This window comes from Thalassophryne amazonica, chromosome 11 (assembly GCF_902500255.1).
Source record: "Thalassophryne amazonica chromosome 11, fThaAma1.1, whole genome shotgun sequence".
NCBI classification, from domain to species: domain Eukaryota; kingdom Metazoa; phylum Chordata; class Actinopteri; order Batrachoidiformes; family Batrachoididae; genus Thalassophryne; species Thalassophryne amazonica.
Genome location: NC_047113.1, coordinates 93845987 through 93870950, shown reverse-complemented (window position 1 = coordinate 93870950; position 24964 = coordinate 93845987). Strand labels below are relative to the sequence as shown.

General features: G+C 42.8%; 1 long non-coding RNA gene across 1 annotated transcript; it reads left to right on the top strand.

Annotated features, from left to right (window-relative positions):
- The first annotated feature begins 8303 nt into the window (after positions 1 to 8303).
- Positions 8304 to 17395, top strand: LOC117521024. The gene is made up of 3 exons (XR_004563857.1): positions 8304 to 8377; positions 12156 to 12157; positions 17385 to 17395. It is a non-coding gene; the product is annotated as an uncharacterized LOC117521024 (long non-coding RNA).
- Positions 17396 to 24964: the final 7569 nt, after the last annotated feature.

The window sequence follows — 24964 nt, the reverse complement described above, 5'->3', positions numbered from 1 at the left end:
CCAAAACAAATATGTTCAAATTTTAATGACATTTTGCCAGAAAGCACAAGGGAGACTCTAACCTACATTTGATGAATTTTTGCATGATAATCAACAGGAAATTGTAACATTTGTCATTTTAGTAAAACCAATGGAACTGAAGGGGTTAAGCTTCCAAAAAGTCCTTCATGATGCTCCCATACAGACTTCAGTTCTGCCATGTTCTGTACATTGATTCACAAGTCATCAAATCATCACCATTTACTGCTCTACTTCCCAAGGTTTCACCACTTAGACCTGCATGCCTGACCCACCTCCGTGTCCTCACAAACTGAATCCAAGGCTCTCTCCATCTCTATCACCTTTATTTTTGTTTTGTTTTTTCATTTTGCATTTTTTACAGTGGCCCACTCCTTACCTGTGGTTTCCTTCCCATCTCTCTTTCTCTCTCTTTCTGTGCTGCCAAATTTACACACCTCCTCAGCCCAACCTTCTCCTGCGGCCTGATTAATTTAGTGAAATCTCAATCAGTCTTCTACTCTATTACAATAACCCCATATCCTGTTTGAAACTCTGCTGGGGGGCATTACGATGATTAAGTTCACAGTCTGATGTGCACTGTGATGCAGTAGTCCTGTTTCTCTAATAGAATCATGGTGAACACGCCCTGTCCTCAGGCCTGAACAAAGTGAATCTTAATGCTGACTTTCTGGGGCTTCTGTGTTCAATCAAAGAACTATGAGTGGGTGCTGAGTCTCTTGGGGAGGCAATGAACTCATCTCAGGTCAGGAGGGAGGGAGAGAGAAATGAGGAGAAGGAGAGAAATAAAGAGGAAGATGAGCAGACAAGAGAGAAAGAATGAAAAAGAATCGACCAGGAAGATTACAAGAAATACTGACAAATTGAAAGGCTTCCAGGACTTCTGATAGGCTGAACTGAAAACAAACTGGAGTATGAAATGAAGAAAAAATACTTTTCACTTGGACATTTTCAACCAAAGAGTCTGCATTATTCCAAAAACTGTAAATTTTCCTGCAGTTTTGTTGAGTTGCCCATGGGGTCTTGAATTATTCAGAGATTACACCTGAGGAGGAAATACTTGTAGAAATGTACAGTTATTTCTCCAGGTACCTTGGCAAGTTTTGTCCTGGGCATAACATTAAACTGCATCCAGGTGGAGTCTGGAGGTCATGCATGGTTTCAGGGCACTCCAACCTATAAACCTATAAAAAGTGCACCATTGAAAGTTACTACTCACGCTGTGACTGCCGAGTGCAGTTGGTGCCACAAAACTAAGCGGGCCCTTGGATTAGTAGGGTTTTGGAAGCTTCAAGTCTCCAATGGTAGTTTTTTCACAACAGGTAGCTGAGAGCAACTCCAGTCAAGCTGGCGTGTTTTAGGACACCTTCACACATAACACAAAATACACAGAAACCGGAAGAAAATCCATGAACAAAACACAAAGTGTGGAACCACGAACCATCCACCTGCTGTCGTGAGGGACGCACAGTCGCACAGGTGTGCACGACACATCTGCGACGGTTTCATGCACGTACACAGTGCGAGCAGCTGGAATATGTTGCACCACATTGTGTCGCTGACGTGGAAAAAAAACCCAGCTCTATAATTAATGAAAATCACTATGTTGATATAAATAATAAATAAAAGGGGACACAATACAGAACCCTGTGGTTAAATAACCCTGGTTAAAAAAAAAGAAAAAAGAAAGCCACTCTCGGGATTCAAACCTGCAATTTACAAAAGCTAAGATTAACAGATGGAAACTTTACCACTGCACTTCAATCACTGTCCTATAACAGGAGCGTAAAATGCCTCAAATCATTAAGGAGATAAATGTATTTGTTAAAAAAAGAGAAGAAAAGCACCATAATAACTGAAAAAATGGCATTTGTTACGATGTATTTTTGGTGATATGTGACTTAAAGTGATGTATTTGTGGCACTGTTGGCTTGCCATATTGTCATAGTCCTGTGGCGTGCATGTTCTGCCAGACATGCGTGACATTCAGATCACCTGCTGCGTGATCTGATGGTCTGTTTCACATGGAGCAGCCTGCCGAGGTGCGGTGTGTGGCCACTGCAGCCCAGCTGTGTGCGCGTAGGCATGGCTGTCCGGCCCCATGTGATCATGTCTGTAAATACATAGCAGCATGTCATGCAAGTGTGCTCTCCCCCTGCACGCCACATGTGTTGGTGGGGAGTGGGGGGGGATGTGAAACACACATGCCACGTGTGGGGACGGGGGGTGCGACACGTGCACACCACATGTGCAATGCCACACTCATGGGGGCACTTAGACAAATTTCATTGCCAGCTCGAGAGTGGTCGCCTGCACCACAGGAAGCCATTGTACCACCAATGGCACCACATTTTGTAAGTGTCCAGCGAGTGGTGTTGGATGTTCGTGTGTGACACCTGGAATTTGGCCTACACCTGCCGCGAGAGGGATTGAATGGGCTCTTACAGGGCACTCTCTGTCTTTTAGCCGTTGGTGTGTGCGAACAGTTGTAGCGATGGGTGTATGAGGCGTTGGAGGCAGCTCCAATTTTTCATGACTGGCATGCAATACGTCCTTTGTGCGCTAGTCAGCTTCAATCGCATTATGTGTGAAGGGGCCCTTAAGGTGGACCTCATCAACAATTGAGTCATCTAGCAGATCGCTGAAAGCACCCCAGCATATCTCCATCCCCAATGGTGCCACTGGAGAAGGCAGGTACCCAAAGTACATGGCTCTCAGGCTCGCAACCTGTGGTAGACCTTAAACAAACACATGAAGGCAATCTGTGGCACACTCTAAAAAAGGAACTGCTGTGTCAATGAGAAAAACTGATGTAACAATTTGCATAGTTTTTTTTAAACTTATTTCCACTTAGTTATTTCAACTTTCAATGGCGTTAATGCCACAAGACTTCTCTAGTTAAGTTGCAATAACTTTAGTTAAGTTGAAATAACTTAAAACATCTATGCAAATTGTTACATCACTTTTACTCATTGAGACAACGGTTCATTTTTGAGAGTGCAGTACGAATGAGCCTCAAATGTCATTGCAACAACTGATCCTAAGGCATGCTGCCATAGAACCAGTGCTCAGACATGAGTGACCACTGCCGCCGCCGACCTTGCCAAGGCTAAATCTTAAACTGAATCCTCATTTTTGTCCATGTTGTCACATGTAATAAGGCACTGGTTCCACAGGTAGGCCAGAATCTGGTCACAATTGCCAAAAAAATTTATTCATATTCATTATTTGGAGCGCCTTGGGGCAACTGTTTGTTGTGATTTGGCGCTATACAAGAAAAAAGTTGATTGATTGATTGATTATTTATTAATTAATTATTTCTGACAACCGACCTGCTCTTCACTCTCACAAGGATCTTGGAGGGGCCCTGGGAGTAAGAAGGCATATGATCAAGTATCCCAGGAGATACTGTGGGAGGTGCTGCAGGTGTATGGACTGAGGGTCCTCCTAATCAGGTCCATCCAATCTCTGTACTCACAAAGTGAGAGCTGTGTTTTTGGTTCTCAGAAGTAAGTCGGTCTCGTTTCCTGTAGGGGTTGGCCTCTGCCAGGGCTCTGCCTTGTTACCACTCCTATTTGTGATATTCATGGACAGGGTATTGAGGCGTAGTCAGCAGAGGAAGGTTTTCAGTTTGGTGGGCTGAGGGTCTCATCTCTCTTTTTGCACTGTTGGCTTCATCGGCCTCAGTTCTCAGACGACTGTGAAGCGGCTGGGATGAGGATCAGCGACTCTAAATCTGAGGCCATTGGTCTCAGCAGGACACTGATGAATTGCCTACTCCAGATAGGGAATGTGGTTTTACCCCACAGGAAGGAGATTAGTACCTCTGGGATTAGACCTCTGGGTCTATTTCACGAGTGAGGGGACAATGGAGTGTGACACTGAATGGAGAATCAGCACAGCATGGATGATATTCGATTCACTCGACCGTACTGTTGTGACGAAAAGGGAGCTGAGCCAAAAGGTGATCTAGATCTACAGGTCAATCTTCATTCCTACTCTCACCTATGGTCATGAGGGTTGGGTCATAATATGTATGCCATGCTACCATTTGGTAGTTTGGAAATGTTGGCAGTTTTGGTGTATCTTGTGTGATCTACCTTCCATAATGGCCTCACAAATGGTGCAAAAGCCAAAATTTTACATGTATCTTTGATTACTTCAAAATCAAAGAAATATACTAGCTATGGCTATAGAACTTTTTGTTTGATGATTTGTGATATACTCCCCCTCTAGCTGCCACCTTATTGTGGTGGGGGAGTTTGCGTACCCAGATGATCCTAGGAGCTATGTTCTTTGTATTTGTATTTGTATTTATTTATCAAGGGACAGCGCATGTTAAAAAGACAATGTACAGAGACACATCCATAACACAGGATTATAGCCTAAGCTATAATCCTGGGGGCTTTGTGCTCCTTGTAGGGTCTCCCAAGGCAAACAGATCCTAGGTGACGGGTCAGACTAAGGGCAGTTCAGAACCTCCATGACCAGTAAAAAATCAAGGACCGAAACGTCGCCCGGTATGGCGGAGCCCGGGGCCCCACCCTGGAGCCAGGCCTGTGGTTGGGGCTCGCACGCGAGTGCCTGGTGGACGGGCCTTAGCCCATGGGACCTGGCCGAGTTCAGCTCAAAAGAGCAACATGGGCCCGCCCCCCTGTGGGTTCACCACCTGCAGAGGGGGCCATGGGGGTCGGGTGCAGAGAGGATTGGGTGGCGGTTGAGGGCGGGTGGCCGGGTGGCCCGGTGGCCCGGTCCATGCTCACAGCCCCTGGCTGTTGGGACGTGGAATGTCAGCTCGCTGGGGGGGAAGGAGCCTGAGCTTGTGCGGGAGGTTGAGAGATACCGAGTAGAGATAGTCGGGCTCAGCTCCACGCACAGCTTGGGCTCTGGTACCCAACACCTGGAGAGGGGCTGGACGCTTCATTTTTCTGACGTCGCCCATGGGGAGAGACGGAGAGCTGGGGTTGCATTGCTTATTGCTGCCCAGCTCAGTCACCATGTGTTGGAGCTCACTCCGGTGAACAAGAGGGTCGCGTCCCTACGCCTTCGGGTTGGGGACAGGTCTCTCACCGTTGTCTCGGCCTACGGGCCGAGCGGCAGTGCAGAGTACCTGACTTTCCTGGAGTACCTGGGAGGGGCACTAGATAGTGCTCCGACTGGGGACTCCATTGTTCTCCTGGGGGATTTCAATGCTCACGTGGGTGGCGACAGTGAGACCTGGAGGGGGTGATCGGGAAGCACGACCTCCCTGATCTGAACCCGAGTGGTGTTCAGTTGTTGGACTTCTGTGCTAGTCACAGTTTGTCCATCATGAACACCATGTTCGAGCACAAGGGTGTCCATAAGTGCACATGGCACCAGGACACCCTGAGCCGGAGGTCGATGATTGACTTTGTAGTCATATCATCTGACCTTCGGCCACGTGTCTCGGACACTCGGGTGAAGAAAGGGCCAGAGCTGTCAACTGATCACCATCTGGTGGTGAGCTGGATCCGCTGGGAGGGGAGGAAGCCGGTCAGACCTGGCAGGCCCAAACGTATCGTGAGGGTCTGCTGGGAATGACTGGCGGAACCCTGTGTCAGCGAGGTCTTCAACTCCCACCTCTGGGAGAGCTTCTCCCAGATCCCGGGGGAGGTTGGAGACATGGAGTCCGAGTGGACCATGTTCTCCACCTCTATTGTCGATGCGGCCACTCGTAGCTATGGTCGCAAGGTCTCTGGTGCCTGTCGCGGCGGCAATCCCTGAACACGGTGGTGGACACCGGCAGTAAGGGATGTCGTCAAGCTGAAGAAGGAGTCCTACCTATATTTGTTGGTAGGTGGGACCCCAGAGGCAGCTGACAGGTACCGGCAGGCCAAGCGTGCCGCAGCCTGTGCGGTCGCAGAGGCAAAAACTCGGGTCTGGGAGGAGTTCGGGGAGGCCATGGAGGAGGAATATCGGTCGGCCTCAAAGAGATTCTGGCAAACCATCCGACGCCTCAGGAGGCAGAAGCAGCTCTCCACCAGCACTGTTTACGGTGCGGGGGGGGGGGGGGGAGCTGTTGACCCTGACTGGGGATGTTGTCGGGCGGTGGAAGGAGTACTTCGAGGATCTCCTCTTTCCCATCGTCACGTCTTCCGAAGAGGAAGCAGAGACTGGGGACTCAGAGGCGGACTCATCCATTACCCAGGCTGAAGTCACCGAGGTGGTTAGAAAGCTCCTTGGTGGCAAGGCTCCTGGGGTGGATGAAATCCGTCCTGAGTACCTTAAGTCTCTGGATGTTGTGGGACTGTCTTGGCTGACACGCCTCTGCAACATCGCGTGGCGATCAGGGACAGAGCCTCAGGATTGGCAGACCCGAGTGGTGGTCCCTCTGTTTAAGAATGGGGACCGGAGGGTGTATTCCAACTATAGGGGGATCACAGTCCTCAGCCTCCCTGGTAAGGTCTATTCCAGATTACTGGAGAGGAGAATTCGACCGATAGACAAACCTCAGATTCAGGAGGAGCAGTGTGGTTTTCGTCCTGGTCGCGGCACGCTGGACCAGTTCTACACGCTCCATTGGGTGCTCGAGGGTTCATGGGAGTTCGCCCAACCAGTCCACATGTGTTTTGTGGATCTGGAGAATGCGTTCGACCGTGTCCCTCGGGGCACCCTGTGGGGAGTGCTCCGGGAGTACGGGGTCCGGGGCCCTTTGCTAAGGGCTATCCGGTCCCTGTACGACCGCAGCAGGAGCTTGGTTCACATTGCTGGTAGTAAGTCAAACCTGTTTCCAGTGCACGTTGGCCTCCGCCAGGGCTGGCCTTTGTCACCGGTTCTGTTCATTATTTTTATGGACAGAATTTCTAGGCGCAGCCAGGGTGTAGAGGGGGTCTGGATTGGGTACCACAGAATCTCGTCTCTGCTGTTTGCGGGCGATGTGGTTCTGTTGACTTCGTCAAATCAGGACCTTCAGTGTGCACTGGGGAGGTTTGCAGCAGAGTGTGAAGCGTCCGGGATGACGATAAGCACCTCCAAATCCGAGGCCATGGTTCTCGACTGGAAAAAGGTGCTTTCCCCTCTTCGGGTCGGTGGAGTGTCCTTGCCTCAAGTGGAGGAGTTTAAGTATTTCGGGGTCTTATTCACGAGTGAGGGATGGATGGAGCGTGAGATCGATAGACGGATCGGTGCAGCATCTGCAGTGATGCGGTCGCTGTATCGGACCATTGTGGTGAAGAGAGAGCTGAGTAGGGGGGCAAAGCTCTCGATTTACCGATCGATCTACGTTCCGATCCTCACCTATGGTCATTAGATTTGTCTCATGACCGAAAGAACAAGATTGCGAGTACAAGCGGCCAAGATGAGTTTCCTCCGCACGGTGGCTGGGCGCTCCCTTAGAGATAGGGCGAGGAGCTCGGTCACTCAGGAGGAGCTCGGAGTCGAGCCGCTGCTCCTCCACGTCTAAAGGAGTCAGTTGAGGTGGCTCGGGTATCTTTTCTGGATGCCCCCTGGACGCCTCGCTGGAGAGGTGTTCCAGGCACGTCCCATTGGGAGGAGGCCCCGGGGAAGACCCAGGACACGGTGGAGGGACTACATCTCTCGGCTGGCTTGGGAACGCCTTGGGGTTCCCCCAGAGGAGCTGAGGGAGGTGTGTGTGGATCGGGAGGTCTGGGCGGCTTTGCTTGAGCTGCTGCCCCCGCGACCCGACTCCAGATAAAGCGGAAGAAAATGGATGGATGGATTTGTGATATACTGGAACAATTTATACATTTAAATGATACACCAGGCTGTTTTAATAAAATTTATAGTTGTTTAAAAAATATATAATTTTGAAAGTGTCAAAATATGCCAATTTTCATCACCCCAGATGCCAGTGTGGACAGTTGATTATCATATTCATATTTTTACCATATATTCTTACCAGTGACGCTGGTAACACATTACTCTAATATGACCACTTTTTTTAATAACAAGTAATCTAACACGTTAATCTTTCCAAATCAGTAATCAGATTAAAGTTACTTCTCCAAGTCACTGTGCGTTACTATTATTTTTGCATTTTTCACTAAAATAATCTGATCTGTGATGCATGAACAACTAACACTGTTTTTCCACCCAAATGCATCTAAACTCTCTTCTGGGGGTGTTGTTGGCAGCTGCTGAAAGTAACTAATGAAGTAGATAGTAAACTAACGTAGTTACTTTTGAAATTGAGTAATCAATAAAGTAAGTAATTTACTTTTTCAAGGAGTAATCAGTAATTGGATTTTTTTTCTCAAAGTAATTGTGGCAACACTGATTCATACATATAAGATGATAGGCTGAAAATGTTCTTGTTGTCCATTCGGCTGCTCCTGTTTTGTTCGGGGTCGCCACAGCAGACACAGCCAGATCCGCAATGGTATTTTGCCAACCTGGTCTCATGACAAGTCGTGATTCAGCAGCACAAAATATACATTAATCTATTGGTTTGTGATATTGTGACGAAAAGCACCTCATTTTCGTCACGGCAGCACAAATTCATTCTAATTCATTCCGTGATGCTGCACAAATTAAAATTGATGTGGGGGTGTCAGGGTGGTTATGGTTAGGGTGGGGCGTAAGATTAGGTTTTGGTTAAGGTTAGGGTCGGGGGTAGGAGTAGGGTTAGTAATAGTGAGTTAAAACAAACCCCGTCACGAAAATTTGACTCATTTTGTCAGGGGAGCATGAAAAAAAAAAAAGTCAGACTGGGCTGTATTTTGCACAAGTTTTACATGAGATGCCCTTCCTGACGCAACTCCAGTGTAACCTGGAGAAACACACACAGCTCCTGATGTTCCAAAAAGGTCTCCCATCCAAGTGCTAAACAGGTTCCGCATTGCTTAGCTTCTGAGATCTGACGGGATCAGGCTGACACAGAGCATATATGGTGTTGTTATTGAGCTTCTTCTTGTGATTATAGACACATTAGAATGACACACTGGCTATTTTGGGTGGATCTGGACATGTTGGGATTAGGTCACTTCATGAATATTGAGCAACACCTTCGTTGCATCAGTAGAAATTGGAAAAACCATAATAACCATATTCCCATTATTTTTAAAAATAGACAAAAATGGAAAGATGTCTATTTTAAGAGAATTAGGATAAAAAATATATGATAGTCAACTGTTCACACTGGCATCTGGGGTGATGAAAAGTGGTATATTTTGACACTTTTTAAAATTAGCATTTTTTCAACAACTATGGCAAAAAATATCTATTGAGGTCATGCTGGGATTAGGTCAATGAGCATTGGGCAATACGTCATACTTCTTGTATGCACACATTTCCCCACAATGCCATTTACTGTGAAGAAACAAGAAGAGAGACATACTGTTGTCAGCAAACAGCAATGCAAGGAATACCAAACTCCTTTATTTCTGTAATCCAGTGTAAAACAATAAATTCACTCAAAATCAATTTACAAGGTAAATAAGAGATGTTTTGCCAACTCTTTTAACAAGAAAGATATTAAAATTAGGTATCTATATAATTATAAATGTGAGCATATATATTTTAAAGTTCTTCATGACAAGTGTGATTTTAAAATGTGCACAGTAAAAATCAGTTGAGATTATACAACCCCAAGTCCAATGAAGTTGGGACGTTGTGTAAAATGTAAATAAAAACAAAATACAATGATTTACAAATCCTCTTCAACCTATATTCAATTGAATACACCACAAAGACAAGATATTTAATGTTCAAACTGATCAACTTTATTGTTTTTGTGCAAATATTTGCTCATTTTGAAATGGATACCTGCAGCACATTTCAAAAAAGATGGGACAGTGGTATGTTTACCACTGTGTTACATCACCTTTACACTAATTGTTGAAGCTTGGTAGGTTGAATTCTTTCCCATTCTATGTTTGATGTACGACTTCATTTGTTCAACAGTCCGGGTCTCTGTTGTCGCATTTTGTGCTTCATAATGCACCACATTTTCAATGGGTGACAGGTCTGGACTGCAGGCAGGCCAGTCTAGTACCCGCACTGTTTTACTATGAAGCCACGCTGTTGTAACACATGCAGAATGTGGCTTGGCGTTGTCTTGCTGAAATAAGCAGGGACATACCTGAAAAAGACATGTGTTGCTCCAAAACCTGGATGTACCTTTCAGCATTGAGGGTGCCATCACAGATGTGTAAGTTGCCCATTCCATGGGCACTAACACACCACCATACCATCACAGACGCTGGCTTTTGAACTTTGTGCTGGTAACAATCTGGGTGGTCTTTTTCCTCTTTTGTCCAGAGGACACGATGTCCATGATTTCATCAAACCGTGTCCAAAATAAAGTGTTGTCAATGCCTGGTTCTACCTGTCCCAGAGAGCTAGGATCCAGTGACCATGTACAGAATTTATTTATTTTTATTTATGTTCACAGATCTAGGATCCAGTGACCAATGTCATATTTATTTACTTTAAGACTAAATAAAATATTGTTGACATAAAAAACCTGTAAAGCCTACTTTTAATACACAGAAATTTCACAGAAAACAATTTGAAATGTGGACTCATCAGACCACAGCACACTTTTCCACTTTGCATCTGTCCAATTCAAATGAGCTTGGGCCCAGAGAAGGTGGCAGCATTTCTGGATGTTGTTGATGTATGTCTTTTGCTTTGCATGGAAGAGTTTTAACTTGCACTTGTAAATGTAGCTATGAACTGTGTTAACTAACAATGGTTTTCTGAAGTGTTCCTGAGCCCTCACGGTAAGATCCTTTACACAATGATGTTGGATTTTAATGCAGTGCCGCCTGAGGGATCGAAGGTCACGGGCATTCAGTGTTGGTTTTCGGCCTTGCCACTTACATGTAGAAAGTTCTCCAGATTCTCTGAATCTTCTGATTATATTATGGACTGTAGATGATGGAATCCCTAAATTCCTTGCAATTGAACATTGAGAAACATTGTTCTTAAACTGTTGAACTATTTTTTTCACGGAGTTGTTCACAAAGTGGTGATCCTCCCCTCATCATTGCGTGTGAATGGCTGAGACTTTTGGGGATGCCCCTTTTATTCCCAATCATGACACTCGCCTGTTTCCAAACAGGTGTTCTTTGAGCATTCATCAACTTTCCAAGTCTTTTGTTGCCAAGTCCCAACTTTTTTGAAATGTGTTGCAAGTATCCATTTCAAAATGAGCAAATGTTTGCACAAAAACAACAAAGTCTATGAGTTTGAACATTAAATATCTTGTCTTTGTAGTGTATTCAACTGAATATAGGTTGAAAAGGATTTTCAAATCATTGTATTCTGTTTTTATTTACATTTTACGCAACATCCCAACTTCATTGGAATTGGGGTTGTATAATTTTTGGCCATTTATTAAATGAAACAATGAAATTGTGTATGAGTAACATAATCTGTAAGGTTTTTTTTGTTTTGTTTTGTTTTTCAAATTGCATATGTGTTATCATTATTCTGCTATTGTTGTGACTACATTCTGATTTGAAGACAAAATCACACTCAATAAACAACACCATATTTGCAGCATATCATCTACATGGTAACAAAATATGAATATGATGGTATCTGGGGTGATGAAAATCTGTATATTTTGACACTTTTTTTTAAAATTCACATTTTTTCAACAACTATAAATTTTTGTTAAAACAGCATGTGTAGATATGTTCCATTGTATCACAAACACTCATACAAAAAATTCCAAAGGCCATAGCTTGTTGTGTGTGGGCCGCCAGAAGAGGAGGTACTGCTGGCCCACCACCAGTGGGCGCCCTGCCTGAAGTGCGGGCTTCAGGCACGAGAGGGCGCTGCCGCCATGGACACAGCCTGGGGTGACAGCTGTCACTCATTACCTCTTGACAGCTGTCACCCATCTACTCAACGTCCTCTCACTCCATAAAGACCAGACGTCATCTCCACCTCGTTGCCGAGATATCATACTTCATTGGAGGTAATATCCTCAGCCGTTTTTGTGATTGCAATATTTGTATATTGTGAGTGTTTGCAGGAGTACCAGTACCTCCGTCGGTGAAAGCTGTGAGAGTGCTGAAGGCACTCTTTTCCCCTGAGGAATCTACAGTACTCTGCAATTTTTGAGTGAGAGGTGGAAGTGGCATTCCCACCGTTGTTGTTACTGGGTGTACACACACCCACACTTGACTGTCTTTGTTCTTCGCCAGCAGTACCAGATCCGACAGTCGGGGACGGTGATCACCTGGGAATTCGGGACTTGGCGGCTCCAGTATTCACCAGGTTCTGTGGCTGCGGAAATCGTGTGGTTCCGGCTCTTCTCAGGACAGACATCTTCTATCCTCGAGCCTGCCCACACGTCACCTTTGTGATTTGACTGTAATTATATTCTGAGATTGTCTGTATGTTCATTGTGCACATTTCACAACATTAAATTGTTACCTTTTTGGCTCATCTATTGGCCGGTCATTTGCGCCCCCTGTTGTGGGTCCGTGTCACTACACTTTCACAACATAGCTGGTATATTTATTTGATTTTGAATGAAACAAAGATACGAACAACATGTAATTTCAGGTTTTCTACCACTTGAGGCCTTTGTGGAAGGCAGATCACATGAGATACACCAAAACTAACACAATTTCCCAACTCTACACCAAAAGATTGCCTGGCATTAGTAGTTTCAAAGCTGTGAGACATATAGGGAGTTCATTATTAACTTGCAAAGTTGGTAGAAAACATGACGTGAAATATTCACAAAAAATTCCAAAGGCTGCAACTTCAGAAGTTTTCAAGATACAGACCCAATATTTGGCATTTACTCTAACTTTGGAATGTGATTAACAGATAAAATTGACAGAATAAAGCTCAGGTTTTACCTGGGATTTTTTTTTTTCTTTTTCAAAACTGGGTGATTTCAGATGGAATGACCCCTAAGAGATAAAGTGAGAAGCTCAATAATCTGTGGGGAGCTTGGAGTAGAGAATCAGAATCAGAATCGCCTTTATTGTCATTGTAATTTACATTACAACGAGATTTGAGTGCAGCTCCAAAAGGTGCTTTCCGTGGTGCAAGTAATTTTTAGCCAAAATAAAAGATAGTGAAATTTAACAGTAAATTATTTGGAGTATATGTACAACAATGTAAACACAAGGTAAAATAAAATAAAATAAAATAAAATGAAATGAAGGAGCAAACTTCACAGGAAAGGGTAGTTTAGGGTCCCCTGCTGTAGCTGTTGCCTCCACGACCCGATCCCAGTAAGCAGTTGAAGATGTGATGAGTGAGTGTAATTATTTTCTTAATTATTCAGAAAGTAATTATGTCATATTTATGAAATCTTCTGGAACCTTCTGTATATGGTTTAAAGAGACACTCAACTTGGTGTTTGGCTGATGACAATCTGATATGGTGGATACAAAACTGAAATAAATCTTTTCACTATTGTTTTGAATTGAATAATATTATATGTATGTGAACTGATGCCCAAATTCAATTGTGTGGTAACAAAAGATCTGTGGAGCTAAGGTTAATGAAGACTTATGACTTCAACCTTTGCTAAACAGTGAAAAAGAGGAATTACAGTTCTTTAGTAATAGACTATGAATTTAACTCATCATGATATGTGAATCACACAGGAAAGAACATAAAAACAATTCTTTAAATGAGAAACTAGCATTAGAATAAAATAAGCATTTCAAGCATTCTATTGTTGCTGCATGTCATCAAGGATCCAAAAGTAGCCATAGTGGGTAGATATGTATACTGCATTGTTACTGAGGACCTCAGCTACCAGAAATCCCTTGTGAAATACCTTGGGGCAACTTGTGCTGTGATTGGCCTTTAATAAATACATTTAACTGAAGTGAACTGATCTCCACGTAGATACATAGTTAGTTTCTAGAGGAGTTTTCTGCCTTGGTAGTTGTCAGCCAGGACCCATCTGCAGTCAGGTTGATGTTGTGATGTGCACCACCACCATATGTACCCATACTTTATGAGCATATAGGGGACATTCATGGTGCATTCATGGATTATGGCCACACATCTATTGGCAATATTCATTGATCCATCCTTGATAGCATTTTTTCTAACATGGTTCTGTGTGCACTTGGGTCATTTTGTTGAAGAAATGACAGTGAGCCATTGCCATCCATGCACATTTGCATCAAGAAAGGTCTAAAACCTGTGCTAAAGCAACATGTTTCCTGTTATTTCCTGCCACTATGCAACCCCTGGCAAAAATTATGGAATCATCGGCCTCGGAGGATGTTCATTCAGTTGTTTAATTTTGTAGAAAAAAAAGCAGATCACAGACATGACACAAAATTAAAGTCATTTCAAATGGCAAGTTTCTGGGTTTAAGAAACACTATAAGAACTCAGGGAAAACAAATTGTGGCAGTCAGTAACGGTTACTTTTTTAGACCAAGCAGAGGGAAAAAAATATGGAATCACTCAATACTGAGGAAAAAATTATGGAATCATGAAAAACAAAAGAACGCTCCAACACATCACTAGTATTTTGTTGCACCACCTCTGGCTTTTATAACAGCTTGCAGTCTCTGAGGCATGGACTTAATGAGTGACAAACAGTACTCTTCATCAATCTGGCTCCAACTTTCTCTGATTGCTGTTGCCAGATCAGCTTTGCAGGTTGGAGCCTTGTCATGGACCATTTTCTTCAACTTCCACCAAAGATTTTCAATTGGATTAAGATCCGGACTATTTGCAGGCCATGACATTGACCCTATGTGTCTTTTTGCAAGGAATGTTTTCACAGTTTTTGCTCTATGGCAAGATGCATTATCATCTTGAAAAATGATTTCATCATCCCCAAACATCCTTTCAATTGATGGAATAAGAAAAGTGTCCAAAATATCAACGTAAACTTGTGCATTTATTGATGATGTAATGACAGCCATCTCCCCAGTGCCTTTACCTGACATGCAGCCCCATATCATCAATGACTGTGGAAATTTACATGTTCTCTTCAGGCAGTCATCTTTATAAATCTCATTGGAACGGCACCAAACAAAAGTTCCAGCATCATCACCTTGCCCAATGCAGTCTTGAGATTCATCACTGAATATGACTTTCATGCAGTCATCCACAGTCCACAATTGCTTTTCCTTAGCCCATTGTAACCTTGTTTTTTTTTTCTGTTTAGGTGTTAATGATGGCTTTCGTTTAGCTTTTCTGTATGTAAATCCCATTTCCTTTAGGCGGTTTCTTACAGTTCGGTCACAGATGTTGACTCCAGTTTCCTCCCTTTCGTTCCTCATTTGTTTTGTTGTGCATTTTCGATTTTTGAGACATATTGCTTTAAGTTTTCTGTCTTGACGCTTTGATGTCTTCCTTGGTCTACCAGTATGTTTGCCTTTAACAACCTTCCCATGTTGTTTGTACTTGGTCCAGAGTTTAGACACAGCTAACTGTGAACAATCAACATCTTTTGCAACATTGCGTGATGATTTACCCTCTTTTAAGAGTTTGATAATCCTCTCCTTTGTTTCAGTTGACATCTCTTGTGTTGGAGCCATGATTCATGTCAGTCCACTTGGTGCAACAGCTCTCCAAGGTGTGAGCACTCCTTTTTAGATGCAGACTAACGAGCAGATCTGATTTGATGCAGGTGTTAGTTCTGGGGATGAAAATTTACAGGGTGATTCCATAATTTATTCCTCATAATTGAGTGAGTCCATATTTTTTTCCCTCTGCTTGGTCTAAAAAAGTAACCGTTACTGACTGCCACAATTATTTTTCCTGATTTCTTATAGTGTTTCTTAAAGCCAGAAAGTTGCCATTTGAAATGACTTTAGTTTTGTGTCATGTCTGTGATCTGCTTTTTTTTCTACAAAATTAAACAACTGAATGAACATCCTCCGAGGCCGGTGATTCCATAATTATTGCCAGGGGTTGTATATCACATTAGCTCCAGGACCAAAACAAATACTCTTTGTTTGGCCAGTCCTACCCATCCTTCACAGCTCTTCCTCCTGATCCTCCTTCAAGCAGAAGGACCATCAATTGCCACCCTTTAACAAGTCCAACAACTCCCCATGTGGGAGATACAGTAGATATTGATTCTTGTCCAATGACAATCTTGTTCACAAACATTTTTATCATCTCAACTGGTTGCTGTGTGGAATTTCTATCACGTATCCACTGTCATCATCTTTATTGCATAACTATGCGGTAAATACTTACTGTATAAATGTTGGAAGGAGCCACGGTGGGACCAGGAAGATGTGTGCTAAACATGCACACTTAGCCATTACAGCTCTGTAAAGAAACAACAGAAAAATTCACTTTATAACAAAAAGAAATGAAGTGCTGCTTCATTTTCTGCACAGGAAGTCATTGTACCATGAAATCTTTAAACAGAATGTGGCTGTTGACTGCTACATTAATGGTTAAAATGCCATTTAAAACAAATTCAAGAATGACCTTAGACTACTCAAATACAACATGCCTGAACAAATACATCCTAAATCCTTCACATCAGCCTCTGCTAGTGATTATTATTATATGTTTCTGTGACCTGAGCACTCAGAGCAGTTACAATGCCAGAGAGCAGATAAATATCACCTCAGTATTCTAACTACCACAGTTTTTCTTTTATTCCTGGAAAGACCCCAGTTTTTACTGAGTGTATATGAGATGTCTTTTTTTAACCTTAATACTTTGATCATTATGTCTGCTTTGGTTCTTCAGCAGTTTATTATTCTGTAATTACCCTGTGTGAAACAGGAAATTGAACAATTGATGCAGGTGTGGACCTGAGGGTAAAGACTCATTCAGTCATAGAGAAACACAAACAGCAGGAGACAGAGAAAGTGATCATGTGTACTTTGGGGAATGAAAGACAGGCAAGAAATAATACAGAGGATAACAGAACGGATGGCCTGAATCGGAACAGGACGTGCACACAGGTTAACAGCCAATCATGGATAACCACACACACAACAAATGTTCTTTCATCACCACATGAGTCAAAATCAAGTCTGAGGTTGTAGTCTTGGTTAAGTCTGTAATCTTAAAATTCCAGAATGGATCAGACTTAAAGCTGTTTCACACGGGCTGAGGATTTCTCTGTGGATGATGACCTGTCTTCCCAATCTCAGAAAAACTCTTCACTCATCTGAACTTTATCAAGAACAGAGTTATGTTCATGACTCACAATCTATAAAAGAACAAACTGTACAAAGATCTCAGTCTTCACTCTACAAATTTCTGGTTTGGCTTTGCGATTACTCAGCCTGTTTGTCCATCAATGCTTTGTGGAATAAGTTCCCAACAGAGCTTTGCTCTTCTCACATTTGACAAAATGCCTGTGTTTATTTCCCTTAAAAAAGTTTATCCAGGTTTACAAACAGTATACCCCTTTAAAACTAAAAATAAGGGGTTATACTTTTAGTTTACTTGTTATTGTCAGGTTAGCAGGCATAATGTGGCTGGACACAAATGCAGGACTCCAGGACAGAGACGGAGTAATAAAAAGCCTCATCTTAAAACATAACAGAGGTACAGTACACAGAATATCAGGCAAAAGGCAGAGGTACAAACTGTTCAGGCTGAGGCATAGTAAAAACAGGCTGAGGTCAAACACAGCAATTCAGAGTATGTATGGCAGCCTGAGACAGAGACAGGATCCAGAAAAAAACTAAACAAACAAACAAACAAAAAAACAAAGTCAAAAAATGGCAAGGCATTCAGGGCAATAACAAAAGGCTGGAACAAGGCTTGCAAAAGACAACGAACTGGCACCACAGTGAGGAAAGTGAAGGACTTAAATAACAGGTGATGTAATTAGTGGAACAAGACAGGTGTTAGTGAAGGTTCTCAAAGGAGGTGTGGTCTGGTGAAGCAAAGAAGCGGGAAGAGAGGCAAGAGAGTAAGTGAAAAAGAAAGCATTCCGTTTGGGTTCAAACCACAACAATCACATCAAATTTAGCCTATGAAAAGCCACTTCTAATAGGATGTTGACCTTGAAAATTTTCCAAGGTAAAATTTTGTGGAATTGGAAACTAGTGTTGGTGGTTTGTGAAATTTGAGCATTGTGCTCAAGTTTTGTGGTGTTTTTTTGTTGTTTTTTTTTTTTTTTTTTTTTTTTTACTTTTTCATAGAACATTGGTTATCTCTGCTGTGCACAATTTGTCATTGTTTTTGGTACTTGGTTTCTGACTGATAACTCAAAGACAGACAAACATGCATAAGGGCCCCTTTACACATAACACAACTGAAGCCAACTCACGCACGGAGGAATTGCCTGCCATTTGTGAAAAATCGGAGCCGCTTCAAATGCCTCGTACACCTGTCACTACAACATTCGCGCACACAAGCGGCTGAAAGACAGCAAATGCCCTGCGCGTGCTCATTCGAGCCCCCTCTTAGCAGGTGTCAGCCAAATTCCAACACCACTCACCAGGCACTCAGAAATGTGGTGCCATTCATGCTGTCAGCACGAAAATACTGAGCAGATGATCACTTCCGAGCTGTCTGTGAAAAGTGTCAAAGTGCAACACGAGTGTGGCGTCACCAAGCAACACACATGGTTGTAACTGTGCTGACCCCTCTCCCACACCCACACAAATGGCGTGTGGAGTCGATGTCATCCACCCCCCCAACACAAATGGTTTGTGGAGTGTGTCATGCCCCCCACCAACACACACACACAGACACACACACACCATGAATCCAACATTGTCATCTGTACCTGAAGTTACCAGAGTCCGGTTGCTTTGCTGTGGACACACAGCGCCTGTCAGCTGACCGCAGACTGTCACGTGTCCCTGTGATGTGCAGCTGGTGAGATATCTGTGCACGCAAGTCACAGCTCGGGAACCCCTGCACTGGCTTGTAGGATATTAAGTCGCATAACTTCAGCGTGAAGCGCGGATGTCGCCATGCTGGAAATAAATTAAAACACATATTGCTTCAGCTGACCGCTGCACCAGTGCACCACAACGCTAGTGAATATCATGCCTTGCAGGAAATCACCCCATGGGACACCTCCACATTTTGTCAGTTATTACAGCACTTTTTTCATCGTAATTAAAGACTTCTTCTTCATCTACATGGTCTAATTTCTCTTTTATCTCCTTGTTGATTTTAGGCATGCTACTCTATTATAGGACAGCAATGGTAGTGCAGTGTTAAGGTTTCTGTCTGGTAATCTGAGCTTTTGTAAATTGCAAGTTCAACTCCCGTGTGTGGCATTTATTTCTAATTTAACAAAGGTTATTTAACCATAGGGTTCTGTATGGTGTCCCCTTTTATTTATTTATATCAACCCAGTGATATGCACTAATTATACAGCTGGTTTTTAGTTTATTTTTCTCCACATCAGGGGTGCAATGTGATACAGCTGCTTGCACTGTGTTTGTGCACCCACATGATGATTTGTGGTTCCCCATTTCGTGTTTGGTTCATGGATTTTGTTCCAGTTTCTGCATATTTCGTGTTATGTGTGAAGGGGTGCTAAACTTTGAACCTCCATCCAATTTTGGTGGTGTAGGTAAATCCATTATGTTATGTTCATGAGTTTTTGTTATGACTTTTTTGAAAATTTATTCAATATTAATGTTAGGGATTTTTTTTTTCAATTTTCCAAGATTTTTCCTGGCTTTGGCCTTTGATCTATGACCTTGAAAATTGAATCAGTTCTTGCCTATCAGTATATGAATCTTCAGTAAAAATTTCATGATGATATAAAAAAAAATGTTGTCTCCTGGCTGTTCAAAACAAACAGACAAACAAAAAGGGACAAGAACATAAATATGCACAAGATTATTTTAGATTTTTGGGAAATGTTTAGAAAAAATTGATAAAACTATTAACACATTAACACGTTCATCGCACGACACACAACACTAAGTGTTGGTGTGTGTTTGTTACTCACTTGGAATGTGAGTGACCTCAGATTGTAACAGAAACACAAGACTTTGTTGTCTGCTTCATGTACAGACAATACATTTCAGTTATTATAGCACCAAATCACGACATATGTCACCTCAAGACACTGCACACGGGTAAGGTCTAACCTTACCAACACTCCTGAACAAGCACATAGGCAACACTGACAAGGAAAACCTCCCTCAGGTTTTTGGGGGGAAACTGAGAAAAAACAAGACAATCAATCAGCCAGAATGAACAGAGCAGAAAACAGTATTTATCAGCAGTAAAACAACAGAATGACAGACCGGAAATGAATATGCTAACTGGCAGCTAGCCCTATGTTTCACTAACAGATCCAGAATTGTGGTGTGATGAGACTGCTTGACTGTTAGACCCCCATCACACATAACATAAATGAGGCTGAATGGTGTCAGAATGACAAATCGATCCACATCCGGAAAGTGTTGAGGTGCGGTCTGAAAACGTCGGACAGCAGTCTCAGAGAAGTCAACAAAGACAGGTCTGTTCGCGCGGCTACTTCGAATGTTTTGCACATGTGCAAAACACACATGGCACAGTCCAGCTGGGACACCCATCGAATGGCAGTCAATGAGTAGTCTGAGAGCAATCCTACTGCAATCTACATATTTGTATGGTGTCATAACAGCATTCTGAACAATCTGATCGCAGTCGGGAAATCCCAAAATGGATTGGCCACATCAAATCCTGCCGGCATGTCCTGATTGTGCCACGTATGTGCACCTCCATTGGATCCTGTTCAGGGAGTGCAAAGGAAATGTTGATATGCAACATGTATGTGGCATGCATCAATCATGTGAAGTGGACGTGGACATTGTGAAATCAACCCAAAAGTACCATCTGTCACTGCAAGTCAATGCCTCCTTGTGCATGTCAGAGGCTCGGTGCAGCACACACAACATAGCTGAACGGGATGTCACTCCAGTAATACACATATTATAACATGTTCACCATCAAATTCTGTCTGAGGAATGATGGTGAAACTATTTCAACCAGCTGTTGACACCATAAATAAACACTTAAACTCACCTCTGGTACAGCCGCAGGTGAGTGTCACAGTGCCAAGTGATAGCACTCCGGCAATCTGTGTGCTTTATTTATGATCTTGGTGCAGTCTAACAGCAGTCCTTGTCTATGTACTGTTGTCCAACAATGTTTGGGCTGCGGTTGTGCAGGTATGCATGACTCAGTCCGGACTATGGAAGGGTATTGATAAGAGTTTATTGATAGCGATGCTATTATAGATTCAGTTTATTGATCCGATTATTTATCAGTTCTTTATCAATGCCTCCTGTGAAATTTCTGTGTATTAAAAGTAGGCTTTACAGGTTTTTTATGTCAACAATATTTTATTTAGTCTTAAAGTAAATAAATATGACATTGGTCACTGGATCCTAGATCTGTGAACATAAATAAAAATAAATAAATTCTGTACATGGTCACTGGATCCTAGCTCTCTGGGACAGGTAGAACCAGGCGTTGACAACACTTTATTTTGGACACGGTTTGATGAAATCATGGACATTGTGTTCTCTGGACAAAAGAGGAAAAAGACCACCCAGACTGTTACCAGCACAAAGTTCAAAGGCCAGCATCTGTGATGGTATGTGTGTTAGTGCCCCTTGGCATGGGCAACTTACACATCTGTGACATCACCATCAATGCTGAAAGGTACATCCAGGTTTTGGAGCAACACATGCTGTCATCCAAGCAACGTCTTTTTCAGGGACGTAAATGGACTGCATTTATGGACGTCCCTGCTTATTTCAGCAAGACAATGCCAAGCCACATTCTGCATGTGTTACAACAGCGTGGTTTCATAGTAAAACAGTGCGGGTAGTAGACAGGCCTGTCTGCAGTCCAGACCTGTCGCCCATTGAAAATGTGTGGCACATTATGAAGCGCAAAATATGACTATGGTGACCCCGGACTGTTGAACAACTAAAGTCGTACATCAAGCAAGAATGGGAAAGAATTCTACCAACAAAGCTTCAACAATTAGTGTCCTCAGTTCCCAAAGGCTTATTGAGTGTTGTTAGAAGGAAAGGTGATGTAAAACAGTGGGTACATCTGTGGACTCATTCCCATTGATTGTGCAGCTAATCTTGTTTCCTCAGTGGAGCATGTGCGAGACAAAAACAAATGTGTTTTCGTCATGGTGAGTGGTCAGAGCTATCGCTGACAGCCAGCTAGCTCTGGCGTAATGTGAATAACCGAAGAATAACCAATAAGGGAATCGTTAAGCAAAAAAGGCTATTGATGTCGGTGTATCAAATCATTTCTTATCAGTTCTTAACAGGGATGGGGTTTTGATACCCATTCCTAGTCTGGACTGGATCTGATCACATTCTACATGGTCATCCAGGAGTCGCACATGGCTGTCCGACTGTCTGTCGCTCCTGACTGTGCCTTGAGTTTGTGTCCCACCCCATTCTGGCTGATTCTGCTTGGTTCTTGCTCATTCTTGCCATGTGTGATGGGGGTCTTAGTAACAAAATTCTGAAGGAGTGGAAAAAAATGTTTTCCACTCTATATTAGTAGTACACTTGTATGTTAGTCATATGAAAGGGAAAACACATGGGTCTTTAATCTGGACTTGAGTGTCTCTAGAAAATCAAACTATCTTACTTCAGCAATAGCCAGTGAAGGGAGGCCAAAATTGGCATAATTTGGTCAAATCAGAACTCTAACAGCAGCATTTTAAACCAGTTTGAGAATACTGATGTTGGGCTGTTAAAAGCTAGAGAACAGGACAATATGATAATCCAGTCTGGAAGTGACAAAGGCATGAATCAAAGTCTGTGTGTCAGCCATGAACAGGATATGTTGAATCTTTGCAATATAACAGAGGTAACAGAAGGCAGATGCGGGTATTTCTCTATTGTGTAGGTCCAAGGACAGTGGTTTTTCACTTTATCACTGCGGCGAATACAAAACAACAAAAAAGAACCAAAAACAAAGCCTTACTGCATGTTACAGTAGTGTTCAGAATAATAGTAGTGCGATATGACTAAAAGAGATAATCCAGGTTTTGAGTATATTTCTTATTGTTACATGGGAAACAAGGTACCAGTAGATTCAGTAGATTCTCACAAATCCAACAAGACCAAGCATTCATGATATGCACACTCTTAAGGCTATGAAATTGGGCTATTAGTAAAAAAAAACAAAAAGTAGAAAAGGGGGTGTTCAAAACTAGTATGTTCAAACTGCTTTTTTTAGCAATCCTGGGAATCACTAAACTACTATTTAGTTGTATAACCACAGTTTTTCATGATTTCTTCACATCTGCGAGGCATTAATTTTGTTGGTTTGGAACCAAGATTTTGCTAGTTTACTAGTGTGCTTGGGGTCACTGTCTTGTTGAAACACCCATTTCAATGGCATGTCCTCTTCAGCATAAGAAACATGACCTCTTCAAGTATTTTGACATATCCAAACTGATCCATGATACCTGGTATGCGATATATAGGCCCAACACCATAGTAGGAGAAACATGCCCATATCATGATGCTTGCACCACCATGCTTCACTGTCTTCACTGTGAACTGTGGCTTGAATTCAGAGTTTGGGGGTCGTCTCACAAACTGTCTGCAGCCGTTGGACCCAAAAACAACAATTTTACTCTCATCAGTCCACAAAATATTCCTCCATTTCTCTTTAGGCCAGTTGATATGTTCTTTGGCAAATTGTAACCTCTTCTGCACATGTCTTTTATTTAACAGAGGGACTTTGCGGGGGATTCTTGCAGATAAATCACAGGCATCCTCTAACTGTCACAGGACTTACAGGTAACTCTACTTGTTTTCCATTTTCTTCCATGCATCTCTGTTTTTTTTTGGTTTTTTTTTGTCCATTTTAAAGCATTGGAGCATTGTAGATGAACAGCCTATAATTTTTTGCACCTGCGTATAAGTTTTCCCCTCTCCAATCAACTTTTTAATCAAACTACGCTGTTCTTCTGAACAATGTCTTGAACGTCCCATTTTCTTCAGGCTTTCAAAGAGAAAAGCATGTGCCGTGCTGGCTTCATCCTTAAATAGGGGACACCTGATTCACACCTGTTTGTTCCACAAAACCGACGAACTCACTGACTGAATGCCACACTATTATTGTGGACACCCCCTTTTCTACTTTTTTTTACTAATAGCCCAATTTCATAGCCTTAAGAGAGTGCATATCATGAACGCTTGGTCTTGTTGGATTTGTGAGAATCTACTGAATCTACTGGTACCTTGTTTCCCATGTAGCCAGGGGCGTAGGTTTGCATATGGACCATAGGGACAAGTCACAACCAATATTTTGGGATGGCAAAATAGTCCCTACCAATATTTAGCATTTTTGTTTATATAACAAAATCATTCACTATTTTTTTGCGAACTCGATACTATAATTTTAGTCGTCATGTTTTGTGTTTTCGACGTGCCAGAGTGACAGGGTTACCCATGTTGCAATTTCATTAGCTCACGTTCTTCTCACATGGACGTAAACAAAGTGCATCTCGTGGCAGGCAGTGCTTAATTTGTAAAGTGGGAGGTCCCGGAGCAGAGAGGATGGGTGGCTCCAGTGCAGTGTTGCCAGATGTACTATAATTATCGTATTTGTATGATAGTTGTGCCCTCTGTACGATGTACGATCAATAATGGGAAAAAATCCAATATGTACGATAATTTCAGTTGGTTGGCCAAACACACATCTCTCTCTGACACCCAAGAATCATTTTGCAGGCGTTGCACTCAGTCGGCATCAAAGACACACCACACACAGGGCTGCTACTGGCTTTCGGCGACCGTCATTTGAAAGCCCGCCCCCTCTCATACAGAGTAATGAGTTCCCATCCAATCTGTGCCGTGACAGGAAGATTCCCCAACCATCTTTTTTTTTCGAAACTTTATTTCAACAAATGCAATAACAAACGAACAAAACACAAGAGCAAAGAGATATACAAGAAAAATAAAAAAAAGTTCAAGTTCCTTATGGAGGTGTCAACATTTTTTCTGTGTTCAACAAAATCTGCACAAGTGGCCATGGCATCGGATGACAACAGCGACCTCGAGGTTGAATTCGACTATTTCTAGTCTGGT